Here is a 15,429-nt window from a genome sequence, read left to right as displayed (position 1 = left end):
TTAAGAGGGAACCATTTCGGAAAAAGCTTCAGAGCCCACATAGCCAGAACCTTTGGAGATGAAGAAAGAAAACATTCCTAGGGAAGCCTTTTGAAATGAGGGGCCTAGAGAGAAAGCTAGCAGATGTCACTATGCACCTTCCCAGCTGATAGAGGTGTTCCGGACTCATTAACCCTTCTTAAGCCAAGGTAGCTCACTCTGGTTGCCTTAGTTTGGATGTCTTTATACCTTTAGAACTGTGAACTTGCAACTTAATAAATTCCCTTTTTAAAAGCCATTCTAATTTCCAAATATACCAATATACCAAATGCAATGGTATATTGCATTTCAGCAGCTTTAAGGAATCCAAGCCAAGTGATAACTTCCTCCCACTCCCCAACATATGCCCCATCTCACCTTTAACACACACACACATACACATATACACGGGTTTGTTTTTAGGATTTCAGAGAACCTTTATGCCTATAGAATCAAATAGAAATATATAACCTTTATTTGCCCTCCTTCTTAAAATAACTGATACCATACTGTACATATCCTTCTATATCTTGCTCTTATCGCATAGCAATATGTTTTGGAGATTATTACCCATTAATAATAAAGAACTGACTTATTTATTTTACAGATATACAGTAAGTCATTGTATAGATAAACCAGAATTTATTTAACCAGTCCCCTCTTGATGGACATTTAGTTTGCTTTCAATCTGCTACTAAAAATAATGCTGCAATGAAAAATCATGAATATCTGTCATTTCACACATATGCAAATATTCCTGTAGGGTAAATCTCTAGAATTGGAATTGTTGGGAGATATTTGTAACTCTGATAGTACAGCCGAATGGTCTTCCATAAGGCTGGTACCAGCTTATACACTACCCACTGTTTCTTGTTTTTGTTTTGCATGGGCAGGCACCAGGACCTGAACCCAGGTCTCTGGCATGGCAGGCAAGAACTCTGCCTGCTGAGCCACCATGGCCCCCATGTTTGAGAGTGCCTACTTCTCCCCAGCGTCATCAACATGTATTAACAAACTCTTAAGTCTACTTTATTCCAGCAGTCTCTTCTGATATGTATTCATGCACTGGTATCTCATGGTTTTAATTACCAAGAGTTTATTGAATATGTATTTGGTAGGGATAGCCTCACTCACTTCTCTTGTTTTATAGAACTTTTGGGGGAATTTTTATTCTTTCTTCTTTCAGTGTGGAATTAGAAGTCAATCACCTTGATTGGCTCTTCTGTCTCATGGGTTCCTCATTAGATGTAAGCTGGATTGAAATCCAATTTTGTATCAAGCTCCATGAGGAATGAGGGAGCCCAAGGAGAGCTACACTGACTCGCCTGTGTCCTTGAGCTCCTTGTTCAAGCAGTCCATTCCACTGCTTGTTCACAAGCTTGATATAAAGTGAAGTAAAAGCAAACACAAGTTGGTGTCATCATTTTCACCCATTTTCAAACCCTCACCAGCTTTTGTGGCCCAACTTCTCTCAGAGTAGGAATGGAATAGGTACGGATATCTGAAAAGAAAATCTGGGTAATTAAAAGCAGGAAGGGATATTGTAGGGCAAAAATATCAGAAGCCCATGAAACCTCCCTCACCCTAAAACCAAAGCCAGACAAAGATAAACAAGAAAAGAAAATTAACAGATCAATCACTTTAATGACTATAGATGCAAAAGTCATCAACAAAATACTTGCAAATTGAATCCAACAGCACATTAAGAGAATTATACATCAAGAACAAGTGAGATTTTCCAGGTATGCAAGGATGGCTCAACATAAGAAAATAAATTAATGTAATACATTGTATCAACAAATCAAAGCAGATAAACCACATGATCATCACTATTGATGCAGAAAAGGCATTTGACAAAATTCAACATCATTTCATGATGAAAACACTGCAAAGGAAAGAAATAGAAGGGAACTTCCTCAACATGATGACGGGAATATATGAAAACCCCACGGCTAACATCATCCTCAATGGAGAAAGAATGAAAGCTTTCCTTCTAAGATCAGGAACAAGAGAAGGATACCCACTGTCACCACTGTTATTCAATATTGGGCTGGAAGTTCTAGCCAGAGTAATTAGACAAGAAAAAGGAATTAAAAGGCACCAAACTGGAAATGAAGAAGTAAAACTCTCACTGTTTGCAGATGATATACTATCTGTCAAAAATTCTGAAAAACCTACAGCAAAGATACCAGACCCAGTGAGTTCAACAAAGTATCAGGGTACATGATCACACCCAAAAATCATTAGTGTTTGATACACTAGTGATGAGCAATCTGAGGAGGAAATCAAGAAAAAATTCCATTTATAATAGCAATAGATCAGTGATTGACTGTTGATGGGGCCGGTGGCAAAGAACTGGGAGGAGTGAGAGTGAGGGATTACAAAAGAGCACAAAAACTAGGGGAAGAATATACTCATTATCTTGAATATGTTGTATCTTCAAATTGTATAGTTTAAATATGTACAGTTAATTTAACATCAGTTACACATCAATATATCTGTAAAAAAAAAGTTAAACATTTACTTTTTTAATTACAGAAGACATTGTTTTGGGGAAAAAAGAGTGTTACATTCTGAAGAATATACACTTCAGAAATTGAAAGTTTTCCATAATTCAAGAGATAACACTTTATGTATATTCATTCACTCAGAATATCCTCTATGAATATACTCACTCACACATTATTATGGTTCTTATTATATTTTACAGATGGAATCATATTAAATTTTGTTTGCATCTTTTACAAATTTTACCAATAAAACTTAAATATCTTTCAAAAAGAAAACTGCAGAGTATAGTACCCAGTACCCTAAGCAATCAGATTTGCTCTCTTAGGAAATGGAACTAAACAACCAGAGTCGCTGCACAAAGACCAAAGTTGAAATGAAACTATAATAAGTCAATTTGAAAAGGAAAACGTCAATCTCAACAGCAATAAAAATTATAGAGTACCTAGAAATAAACCTAACCATAAATTTAGAGCACCCTTGTGGGGAAAACTGTAAAACTGTATTAAGGGCAAAAAAGGAAAGATGAATAAATGGGAGTCTAACATTTCCATGGACAGGATGTCTGAATATTTGTTCAGTCCATCCTGAACAAATTAACCTATAGATTTAATGGACTATAAATCCAGATCCCTGCAAGGTTTTTCAAGAAACCTGACATGCTGACTCTAAAATTCAAATGTAAGAATATACATGAAAGAAAAGGCAAGATACAATTTTGAAAGAGAAAAAGAAGTGAGAGTTGCCATACTCAACATCCAGACATTCTATAAAGATGTTTTAATGAGACAATATGATATTGGCCCAGATTTAGACAAACAGACCAATGGAATAGAATGTCCAGAAAACTAAGACATACAGCATGATACCTTTCACAGATAAGAATCAAAGATACTATATTTTCTACTTTTTATAGAAAAGAATCAAAGATACCATATGCTTCTACAGGTGCATATACAAAATGTACTTAAATGCATAAGAAAAAAAGTGGAAGGACCTATGTGAGATGTACTGCAGTGGTTTTATCTCAGAAGAGGGAGGAGGGACTAACTGGGAGAGGTAAAGACAAATTTAGCTTGATCTAAAATGTCTTAACATTTCACACACACATACAAAAAGAATTCACGCATTACCTGTGTAATTCAGTATTCATTTTAAATCACCCACAACCACATGCCAAGAAACACCAACCTCTCTTATCACTCTGAGCTGTTCTCGAAAGCGTCTAAGAGGGATAGGAGAACCCACACAGTGTTCTTACAAGGCTTAAAGGAGCCCGAATGGAAGGCATTGAATCCATCCTCAGCAATCCAGAAAAGACCAGTTTTGGAGTTGGTTGTTATTTTCTGTCAAAGCCTGGGAGCCTCGTGTAGCCCTGCTGGGGGAGTGTGAAGGGGAAGGTGAAAAGGGTATTTGTTATCTACTATTGTATAACAAATTATCCCAAAGTGACTGAAAACATTGATCATTTCCCAGTTTCTGTGGGTCAGGAATCTGTATCCTCTGCAAAGTTGCATTCAAGATGTTGGTTCCAGCTGTGGTCTCATCTGAGGCTCACCCAGGGAAGGAACTGCCCCCCGACTCACCTGGTTGTTTCATGGTTACGACTCACCTGGTTGTTGCATGGTTACGTGGCTCTCTGCCCCTGCAGGACTGACGGCCTCACTGTCTTACTGGTTGTTAGCCCGAGGCCATTGACAGCTGTCAGCTGGGGCTACCTTTGGCTCCTAGTTCTTTTGGCCCATAGTTCTTTGTCAGATGGGATTTCCTAACGTGGATGTTTGCTTCCTCAAAGCCAGCGCGGTAGAGACATTCCAGCAAGATAGGCCCTTCAATATTACGTACCATATTACATAATCACATACCTCCCATCACCTTTGGCACATTCTGTTGATTCAAAGCAAGTCACAGGCCACGTCCATACTCAAGGGGAGGAGGCTACGTAAGGCATGAACTCCAGGAGGCCAGCGTCTTTGGGAGTCATTTGGAAGCAGCTTATCACACATAGTTTCTTTTGCCCTGGTATAAAACTAGGTCTTACTTTGGGGAGTCATGCCCTCTAAGAAAACTCTGGGAAAATTGTGTGATATGATAACAAGTCCTTACAGCTTCTTCCTTAAGGGGAAGGAATAATGAGCATGTCAAGGAGACAAAAGGGGCAATGGAAAAAGAGTAAACCATCTCTAAAAGGGGACTGACTGGGTAGGGTAGGGTAGAGGACAATGGCTACTTTTGCTTGTATTGTCCATTTCACCTTCCCGTAACAGCTTCCTGCTTTTCCTTTGAGAATCACCCTCCCCTATTCTCAATCCTTGTGGTTTAAGTGGGGAAGACCCCACTCCAGAGCCTCAGGTCTGCCCAAACAGCAATGGGTTTAGTAATGCGCATGTGTCCTGATTCAGGATACATGGAGTCAGAACTGGAGCATTTTCTGGAATTACCTAGAAAGTGATTCCCTCAGTCCCCTGGGGTGGCTAAGCTGGTAGAATAAAAAAGCCTGAAGCTGCTGGTGGCCTCCTTTGCCACAAGCTGGAGAGCGGAAACCTGGGAGCAAATCAGAGCTGTAAGGTAAAGAGAGGAATATTTTTGATAAAATCATCAGAGTACCTGGTTCCACCTGGTTTGGATTTAGTGTACACCTAGCCTTATAAGTCCCATGGCCAGTTCTTTTTTGCTTGACCTAATTTAATTTGGGTTTCTGTCCTTTGCAACTGAAGAATCCTGACCTTCCCAGGTAGAAAGGGTATGGCTTTCTCCAGGAAAGGAGACTACTTCAATGGAACCAGGAGATTGTCTTGGCAATGCCCACTTCTCTGTCTTTGTTTGCTCTTTGCAGTCAGAGCCTTCTGTTTGTCCACCCTAGGGTGAAATCTACGTGGTTGTTCCAGGCTTAGGTGATCTTGAATCCAAGTGCTTATCACCACAGCTGTCAGTGCTTGTATCAGCACTTGTTTGGAACCCAGTCTGGAAGTGAAAGGAGTTGGAGGACAAAATCCATGACGTAGAAAGACACACTGAAAACAGGAAATCAAAAAAGAGGATGTTTAACAGTGTTATGTGCTCCCAACAGGATAAATAAGATAAGAACTGAGAAAAAATTACTTATCAATGATTAAAAGAGTGGTTTGACAGCTTTGGGGGAGTATTGTCACTAGAGTGATGTGGAGTCGAGCAAAAATCGAGGAGTGGATGAGTGGCTTAGGCTTTGGGAAAAAGGAAACAACAGAGGTATAACAGTAGCTCAAAGCAAAATTTGATGTGGGAAAGTGTTTTGTTTTGCTTTTTTTTCAAAAAAAAAAAAACAAAAACAGTTTTCTACTCACAGACCATACAATCCATCCAAAATGTATAATCAATGGCTCTTGGTATAATCACATAGTTGTGCATTCACCACCACAATCAATATGAGAACATAGTCAGGGAAAGTGTTTTTGCCTGAGAGAGATAGTTGCATAAATCTGTAGGCTGAAGGGAAAACAAAGATGAGAGAACTAGGATAACAGATCCTCCCCTAGGTGAGTTCCAGGGAAAATATGAAAGGGTCTCTTCGGATTAGTATTTTCAACCTTGGCTGCACAAAGAGGCACCTAGAGGGATCGTAAAATTAGCCATGGCCAAGCCTCATTCCAGCCAACACAGGCAGATGGGGCTGGACCAGGCACGGGGATGTATCCATGTGCCGCCAGGGTTAAGAACCACTACCCTTGGAGAGACCTTGCTCCCTGCATCGGTGGGAAAGGATGACTTTTGAGACATTTAGAGTCGGGAGGTTTCAAGACAAAATGCCATTGATCTCCTTAGTAAAGAAGACAAGGTCAACCGTCAAGAACAAGTTGGGTCATGGTTTGGGACAAAGAAGAAAGTGCAAAAGGTTTCGAACAGCCATGAGGTTAAAAACAAATGCCCAAGAAGAGTTTCTCAGTCGTATTTCTGCTTATATGTGATTAGGTCATGTGATGAGTAGTGTCTGAAATGAAATAAAGCTATTGCGATGGGAAAACAATTCAATAACTCATCAGGTTTGCAGATTTTGAAACTTAAAAGCAAGCAAAATAAAATGGTTACATCAACTCTGGAAAATAAATCTCACAGAGGGTGACATTAGCTGAGAGGATTAATCAGTAGGAATATGTAATGTCTGCTTAAGTGGTCATTTAAATGAAATGCTTTTTTTGTTTTAAGAAGTTCTGGGGTGGAGTTACATTTCTGTGTTATCATCTTATGAGAAGACTTTATTACTTCTTTTCCTGTTTATGAAAAGATTTGTGTGTGGGAGAATGGATGAAGAAAATGTAAATTTTCCAAGACTCAAAAGGAAGAAAAACATAATTCTGTGAATTCAATTAAAAAATTTTCATGGCTTAAAACAAGAAGGAGAAGGGGGAGGGAAGGGGAAAGGGAAGGAGAAAAAGACATGGTCCCTAACCACATGACATCTAACCCAGTAGAGGACTTCCCATATAATTGTAAAACGTGGTGAAAGTCATGAAACAGATACCAAATGCTGAGACGCCACAAAAACTAACAACCCAAAAAATGTTGAGGGTAGGTTAGATGTAGGAAAAACTCTTGTGAGCCCTGAAGCCCCTTTGGACCTGGGGCAGGGAGAGGGCACATAGAGAAAACAATCAAGTTCCTGAAAACCAAAGCAATTGAGCAAAGCAGCATATGCTGTTCAACCACAAGGCATGAACAATCAGAATAGCTTGCTGACAGTCCTTACTTTAAATGTCTAAACAGCTTATTGCAATAGCCCATTTACAATCCTTAATTTGAATGTCTATAAGCCTATTGCAATGGCTCACTTGCAATCCTTAATTTGAATGTTTCCTAACCAATCACAAGTTACCAATATCTCAAACCCCACCTCCCTTTGTTTGCTCTGATAAAAACCCATGTGCCAAACAATCTACACTCTCCCTCAAGCACGCCCGCGCCCACCCCTTGAGCATGTACTTTCTTTCCCTTCCATAAACTTTTCTCATTTCCTTATATCTGCTTGTCTCATCTTTGAATTCCTTCTATGGGGGTTCCAGTGAAGAAGGAGCTTGGGTAAAAATGTTACTTTTACTTGCCTGGTTTATCAAAGAAATTTTCGTGGACATGATAATTCAGGTTGGCTAAGAAATTATAAACATATTTTAGGAAAGACGTGGAGTGTGAAGGAGGAAGAAGGGACTAAGATTTCCAAGTATTTCACTGTAGGAGGAATGAAATTTAGAATGCCAGGCCAAGGACTCTGTGGGGAGTGGGGGTGCCTGAGGATGGATGAGCTAGTGGTACAATGAGATCAGAATTGCACTTCACAAAGGTTGCACTGGCCGGAATACTGATGGGACACGATTGCAATGTTTGAGTGACACAGAGCTCAATGATGGGCGACAGAGAAGAGCTTAGCTAGAGTGTGGGCTGGGAATGGAATCCTTGCCACTACAAGAGGCGACTACAAGAGGCATCTTCAGTATAAAATAAGGTTAATGAATGCCTGGGAAGGAAAATGAAGAAAGTGGGGTCATGAGTGACTCTGTGGTTTGGAGTCGCGGTTCATTTTGATTCAATTTTTAAAGTACTATTTACTCCTGCAGAAAAGTGGGAAAGTGTATTTTAAGAAATTGAAAAAAAAAAAAAGAATCTAGAATCCTATTACCCAGTGATAACCATCATAATTAATTTTCGGTGTTCTCTTAGTTTTTTCCTACATATATTTAATTTTTTTTTTTACTTTTTATTAAAGCATAATAGATTTACAAAAATGGTACAAGTCATAAGTATACAGCTCAATGGAATATCACAAAATAAACACACCAGTATGACTGTCACTCAGATTAAAAAATGTAATAACAGCATTGCAGAAGCCCTTCCTACCTTCTAGGTGTCCCCCCCAATCCTATACCCTCCTCCTCCTCAGACATAACCACTATCCTAATTTCTAACACTATAGATTTTTTTTTTGCTTGTTTGTGTTTGAACTTTATATAAATGGAATAACAGAGTATTATTCTTATGTGTTTGGCTTCTTTAACCCAATATTATTGAAGTGAAATTTATCAACTGTTTTGTATGTTATTGTAGTTTACTCATTTTCATTGCTGTATAGTACCCCATTTTATTAATTTAGGATAATTTATATTTGCCCATTCTCTTGTTGATGGATATTTGAGTCGTTTCCAATATTTGACCATGATGGATACGCCTTTCTTTGAGTGTAATTTAGAAGTGAAATTGTTGCTCATGAGGTATTTTTATGTTCACCTTTTGTAGGTACTAACAGTTTTCCAGGGCAGTGGTTTCACTCTAAAGTCCCACCAGTACAGGAGAGGTTCCATTCATTGCTCCACATCCCTCTCAACATTTGCAACTATCTTTTATCTTAATTTCTGCAGTACTGGTGAGTTTGCAGTGGTATTTTATTGTGGCTTTAATTTCCACTTTATCTCTAATTAAGTTGAACATTTTTTCATATATTTATTGACCATTTGGTTATTCTCTTTTGTGAAGTTTCAGTTCATATCTCTTGGCTATTTCTTCTATTAGGCTATCTTTTTCTTATTGATTTAAAGGAAATTAGCCTATTGTCAGTTACATGTGTTGCAAAAATCTCCATCTCTGTGGCTTGCCTTTTTATCTTTTTCGTGATGTCTTTTGATAAAAATAAGTTATTGGTTATAAGTTATACTATCTAATGTATTGATTTTTTTCTTTTACCTTTATGTTAGCTCTCTTTGGGTGTTGTTGAAGAAATCTTTGCCTATTCCAAGATTATGATGACATTTTCTTATGCTTTAAAGCCTTTAGTGTTTTACCTTTTGTATTTATAATTACAAACTACCTGGATATGATTTTTGTGTATAATGCAATGTAAGGGTCAAATTTCTTCTTCTTCTTTTTTTTTTTTTTGTAAACTTCTTTATGGGGGCCTAGAACTAGAACTATTTATTTAAAAAACTATCCCCTTTCTATAGTTTTTCCTGTTCTCTCTTGTATAAATCAGTTGTCCATATGTGCACAATTTTGTTTTAGTGGTCTCTGTTCTGTTCTATTGGTCTCCTTGCCTATTTTTATGCTGATATCCGTAACTGTCTTAATTACTGTGGGTTTTAAAATACTTCTGAGAGGTGATACAACAAATTCTCACACATTATTTTTCATTGAGTTTGTTTGTCCATCTTGGCCCTTTTCATTTTTTACAATAAATTTTGTAATCAGCCTGTCACTTTCCACAAAATCAGAATTTGGTTGGGATTGCAATAAATATAAAGATCAATTTGGGTAGAACTAGCATCTCTACAATTTTGACTCTTTTAATCAATGAACATAGTATATCCCTCCATAGTATAGTATATCCCTCATTTGCTTAGGCCTTCTTCAATTTCTCTTAATGAAATTTTATAATTTACTTCATAGAGGTCTTTCATATCTTTAGTTAAATTTAGATTCAGGTGTTTTGGATTTTTTATGTTATTATAAACAATATTTTAAAATTCCTTTTTCTTTTAGCTTGTTGATGGTATATGGAAATATAATTCATTTTTATATATTGAACTTGTATCCAGTAATGACTCCTTTAAATCATTCTAATGTCATTTATCTGTAGAATTTTTGCTTTTCCATGCACAAAATCATATCATCTGTGAGTAATTTTCTTCCCAAATATCTATAGCTTTTAATTTTTTCCTTTCCATATTACTGCGGCTAGGACCACCTCCCCCTTACCCCCCCCCAAAATAATGTTGAATAGAAGTGGTAATAGAGGTATTATTTATCTTATTCCCAATTTCAGTGGGAAACCCCTCATATGTTATCATTAAGAATGATGTCTATGGTAGAATTCATGGTAGTTATCCTTTACCATACTATGATCTTTTCTGTATTTAATTTGCTAATAGTTTTTTGTTTATTATTATTGCTTTCAGGTGTTAAGTATTGTAAAGATGTTAGCCTGACTTTTCCTTTATTATTGGTAGACAATCATTTTTCCTGCCTAGATATTCACAGGGTTTTTTAACATTATAACTAAAAAATTTGCCACATTATGAACTTCTGTTGGGTCATCTTTTGCTGATTTTTGCTTGGAACATGGTGAACACTTTTAATCCATATACAAAGTCACTTTTTTTTTCAAATCTGAAACATATTCTTCAATAAAGCCTTAACTATTTCTTCTTTTCAATTAGTTCTACCCAAATTGATTCAAGGGTGGCCTTGTCATCCTGAATACTTACAGTTTGGGGTTGATTCTTTGTTATCCTTATTTATAATAATTTTTCTCATGATTTTAGTTATTTTGTCCCTTTGCTCTGTGTTCTGATCTCTGGGTGTGTCCTTCACATCACTGATTCACATTTTCTTCATTGTCAATTTTGTTTTCAGGTTGAGGTTTCATTTAGGAGGCCTTGGAGGTCACATTCCCTTTTGTGCAGATGAATAAAGAAGCGTAAACGCCTGTAATGCTGAGAACCACTTGTCCTGACAGAACAGTGATTGCATCTACGGCTTCTACTGCTTCCACAACGGGTAGCACTAAGAGCAGTGGGATTAGGACTGCCAACAACTGTGTGGAAATTGAGGTCCTGATGCTGGGCTCTTGGGGCCTGAAGATTCCAAATAAAAAAGAGATATATGAAATTTTCTCTGATTTGAAATACTCCCTTCTTGGAGCTCTGGATGCTGTGACCAGGAAGTTCATGTGATGCCACCTCAGCCAGTGGAAGTAGCCAGTGCCAATGGAAGCAGCCACTTTAGGAATGGTGAAGCTGCTATTCCTTTTATGTTTCTTTATAGACCAAAAAACAACAACAATAACAAAACTTATAGTTTGTCTCATCCTGTTTTCTTTCCATTCCAGCCTGATAGCTGTTACACCGAGACCATATATTTTCATATCTTATTAAGGATGCCAAATGGTCTCTAAAATTTTCTTTTGGTTCTGACAGTCAATCATTTTAGAGGTCTACACTTTGTCAGAGTTTTCAGAATGATTTTTTGTTCCCCATCCTGACTACCTCCTCATAAATTCTATGCTGTCATTCCCCTCTGTGTTCTTATTTTTGAAAAGGAGAAAGCTTTATAGGGTCTGACACCTGGAAAAGGTTAAGAAAAGTCCAGAGATAGAGATGTCATAGGTGAATCCAACCTCAAGGAATTTTCTTGAAGAATTATAAAAAAGTAGAACACAACTGTCTAATCTTATAAAATCTAGCTAGTTATTACAACAATCATAGTGGAGGGGGTTAGTGTGCAAAATATAAGCATATATAAATTTATATTATATAACTATAATATAGCATGCTTATATGTAGTGAACTTCTCTTCCACAGTATATTAATAACTAATTTTTACATAAGGCATTGAAGCTGAAAAAAGTCCTTTAATATATTTGATTAAATTGCATCTTCGACTTCTACAAGGCAGATAGTAGCATTAAAATCTAATGAATAAGAGAACAAGATTAAGGAAATTTTATGATTTGCTTGGAGATCACACAGCCAACAAGTCCTAGAGCCAAGGTTCAAATTCGATTCTTAGGACTCCCACAGATCTTCACCCTTTTTCATATTAAATTGGTAACTGCTTTGTGCATGATAACTGCAAATTATGTTTTAATCAAAACAGTTTATGTTTTTAAAACACAAATGGGTGGAAGGCCAGGTTGCCCAGATCACGCAGTCCTAGCCAAAGCACTTCCTGGAGGCGCTGACCTGCAGAGTGGACACACAGCCAGGAGGGCGCACCGAGGGCACTAGCCCTGCAGACCCAAACATCACAAAGAGCAGGCTGCTGCCATGGAAACCAGCCAGTTGACTCGATTAAAATTAAGAGTTCATTTGGCAAATCTGGAGTAATAAAACATGCCTACCTCCCACCCCCAAACAGTCTCTCAAAGTATTTGATCAAGAAAAACTGTGACAGCAAATAAGCTGATATACAGTCTTGGAGACTATGTTCACCAGACATGGTGAAAAAGCAGGAACGGAGGCTGTGGTATCTCCTAACGGGATCCTTTCATTGTTGCCTGTGTCTCCCATTTTGGGCTCTGTCTAAATGCTCCAAATCAGACCACCCTTGAGTCAGTCTGAGCTGGTGACAGCATTTCTCCCTTTGCCCAGCCCTGTCCCAGCCGGCTCCTCGCTGCACTTTCTCTCATGACTCCCCTTACCTTCTCCCCCAGCCACTTCTTCCCCTTCTACTTTGGAAAGCAAAGTGTTGAGTGAAAAGACAATGAAATTAATTTTAGGAAATAGTACCCACCTAGAACTGTACAGTGCTTCATAGTTTGGAAACTATTTTTCATGTATTTTATCTGGGGACCTGGACAAATTCCTTTGGGCATTAGAGAAAAACAAAACAAAAACAACTTGCTAACCATTGAAAAATGCCTCTTTAGAAAGAGTGTCCTTATTGGGCAGTGGTCAAATATTTCTGGAAACAAACTAAAAAGACATCTCCCTAACTCTGACCTTGTCAATCCCAGAGCTGTTGGCCTAGGCCTTACCTACTCTCCCAGCAGATGTATTTTGCTTTTATAACAAGCTAAACAGAGCTGAGATGATGGTTATTTGAAATTCCATTTGGCACAAAGCCTAGAAGATGAAAAGCTTAATTTATACCTGACTTTTGAATTTTTTTTTCCCCCTCGGGGACCAATATTTGGTGGGCAAATCTGCAAAATTTTGCTTACCCCTAATGAGACACATTTTAGGTATGAATTGATTATTTAAACAGAAATAAAAATCCATTGAGTAATCAGAATTACCCTTCCCTCACATTAAATAAATACAAAGGCTCATAGGATCTAAAGTCATACTTCTCTTCCCATTGGATACAAACTTTTCATTCCAATATTCATTTATAACATTAAAATAATTAGAGGTTGGTTTTATTAGACCACAAACAAATAAACCAGAATATTTACCGTGTTTTTGCTGGGGTCCAAAGTAAAAATTTTAGGACAATGAAAATTCTCCTTGCTTACAAGAAAATAATTTGCAAAGTTCCATGTCACTGTTTACTATCTTTAAATTCATAACAAGCTGCTCCCAATCTCCTCCACCATTTATACATCAAACGCATCTGATAGGAACACACTGAACTATTTGTAGCTTCCCATGTGCTGAAAAAAGGTAGCATGTGAAAACAGAAGCTTTGTTCCAAATGGGGTAGCAACTGAGACCTTTGATTCCATTTGGAACTCATAGAATTTCAAGATATAAATGGTTTGGCTCTGACATCACAATAGAAGCTGTTTCCAGGCAACAAGAGGCTGGCCATGTTATTTCAACCTCAGTCACAGCAGGGTTGGTCTGGAGCACTAGGAGAGGCTGGAAAGGGGATTTAAGCCCAGGCAAGGGCTTGGGCTAGCCAACACCTCAAATCGCTGTCAGTTCTGAAACTGTGGGGTACCAAGGGTGGACTACATGCCAGCTGCATCCTCATCTTAACCAGCCTGTGTCTTTCCCCTCACTCCTCGCAGGAGATCCTGGAGTGGAAGTAGATGTCAGTGCAGACTGGAGCACACCTTAACGCTTTCCTTGTGCTTTTCCGTGGGCAGAGGGTAGAGGACAAAACAGGGTTTCTTTCTGTGTTACTGCAATATGTCTCATTAAAGATGAGAGAGAGGTGGGAGCAGATTGGGGAATTGTGAAATGGAAAAAAAGAAGAACTGAATTTTATACAATAGGAAAACAAAACCTGAATCACAGGAAACGGAGACGTTCACATCTGTGGGGACACCTTGCCAGGCATTGCTAGCTCTCAAGTTTGAGCAACCCAGGAACAGAGCTTCATCATCATTAACACAGAGCGTTTGCTGTATCCTGGGTGTTGTGCTAATCCCTTCCCATCAGGCTGCCAGTTTTCCCTCACAGTAAACACAAGCAATGTGATGTCACTTGCTCCAGGTCGCACAGGAAGCAGTGAGCAGGGATTCCAGCCCAGGTGTGTCTGTCCCCTAGCCTGCGCTCTTAACCATGTGACAGAGCCTAGTCTGCTCGCAGCTCTGCACTGCCCAAGACTGCCCTTCCTTTGGTTCCAGGTTCCATGTCAACCCTTCCCTGTGGCTCCCACTGGACCGAATCTCCTTGTATGTGTGGGTCAACAGAGCTGGTCACAGACTCGTCTCATGGCACTTATCACATTTCCAGACAGGGGGCTGTTGTCTCTGTCACCTCTCTACCCACTGAGAGGAAAAGTCCAGGCATAGGAATGGAGAAAAAAAATAAGACTTCAAAAGAGGGGAGGAAGGCACCTACAAATACAAGCAAGGAAGTGAATTCAATGAGTCTAAAACACAGAATCTCACGGACTGAAACAGACCAAAAGAATCCCTTTGCCAAACAAGGGATAATACGGTTCTTCTGAACCCTGCATGTATGTTTCTCAAAGATCCACGTTGGAAAATGACATTCACAGGACACATGCCTGATGCTATCCTCATGGCAGCAAATTTCAGAATTTATTTCAAATTGATATTAGAATTGTATCATTCCAAAAGGTGGATTAATAATAAGGCTAATTTTAAATCTGCCCAGCTGTTTGGGATTCTCCAGCATCCTGATAGGAGATAAACCACATGCGGACCGAAGGTGAAAGGGTTGTGCATGGACAGCCAGTGCTTCTCTGTCAGAAAGTGCACCCAGGTCCGTGATGATTTTCCAGTATCTCTTTTGAAAAGCTAAGTGTCCTTGGGTGAATTATTTAATCATTCTAAGCTTCATTCTCCACTGTTCATAATTGCAGGAAATACTGACATCCGTATCCTGGGACTCTTGGAGAGATTAAAAGGAAAAATTACGTAAAAACATTTAGCAAAATGCTTTTACAACTGAACTTCAATTAAACTGATGTTGGAATTTTGTTTTCCTATTGTCCTTTGTCCCTCTTTTGTGGAATGGACCGAGGTAAAAC

The 15,429-nt window shown here is 38.5% G+C and overlaps 2 long non-coding RNA genes across 3 annotated transcripts; one reads left to right on the top strand and one right to left on the bottom strand.

Moving 5' to 3' along the window:
• Positions 1-718: 718 nt before the first annotated feature.
• LOC143677095 (uncharacterized) lies at positions 719-13,695 on the bottom strand. 2 transcript variants are annotated; one of them, XR_013172377.1, is made up of 4 exons: positions 13,439-13,695; positions 4,139-5,540; positions 3,788-3,904; positions 719-1,519 (listed from the first exon to the last, which is right to left on the bottom strand). It is a non-coding gene; the product is annotated as an uncharacterized LOC143677095 (long non-coding RNA). The 2 variants fall into 2 exon arrangements; XR_013172378.1 differs by having other exon boundaries at positions 3,788-3,901.
• Positions 13,696-13,778: 83 nt separating this feature from the next.
• Positions 13,779-15,374, top strand: LOC143677094 (uncharacterized). Its single transcript, XR_013172376.1, has 2 exons — positions 13,779-15,161; positions 15,262-15,374. It is a non-coding gene; the product is annotated as an uncharacterized LOC143677094 (long non-coding RNA).
• The last annotated feature ends 55 nt before the right edge of the window (positions 15,375-15,429 follow it).

This window comes from Tamandua tetradactyla, chromosome 3 (assembly GCF_023851605.1).
Source record: "Tamandua tetradactyla isolate mTamTet1 chromosome 3, mTamTet1.pri, whole genome shotgun sequence".
In the NCBI taxonomy this organism is placed as follows: domain Eukaryota; kingdom Metazoa; phylum Chordata; class Mammalia; order Pilosa; family Myrmecophagidae; genus Tamandua; species Tamandua tetradactyla.
Note: the sequence above shows the minus strand (reverse complement) of the source record. Positions and strands in the feature narration are given on the sequence as shown.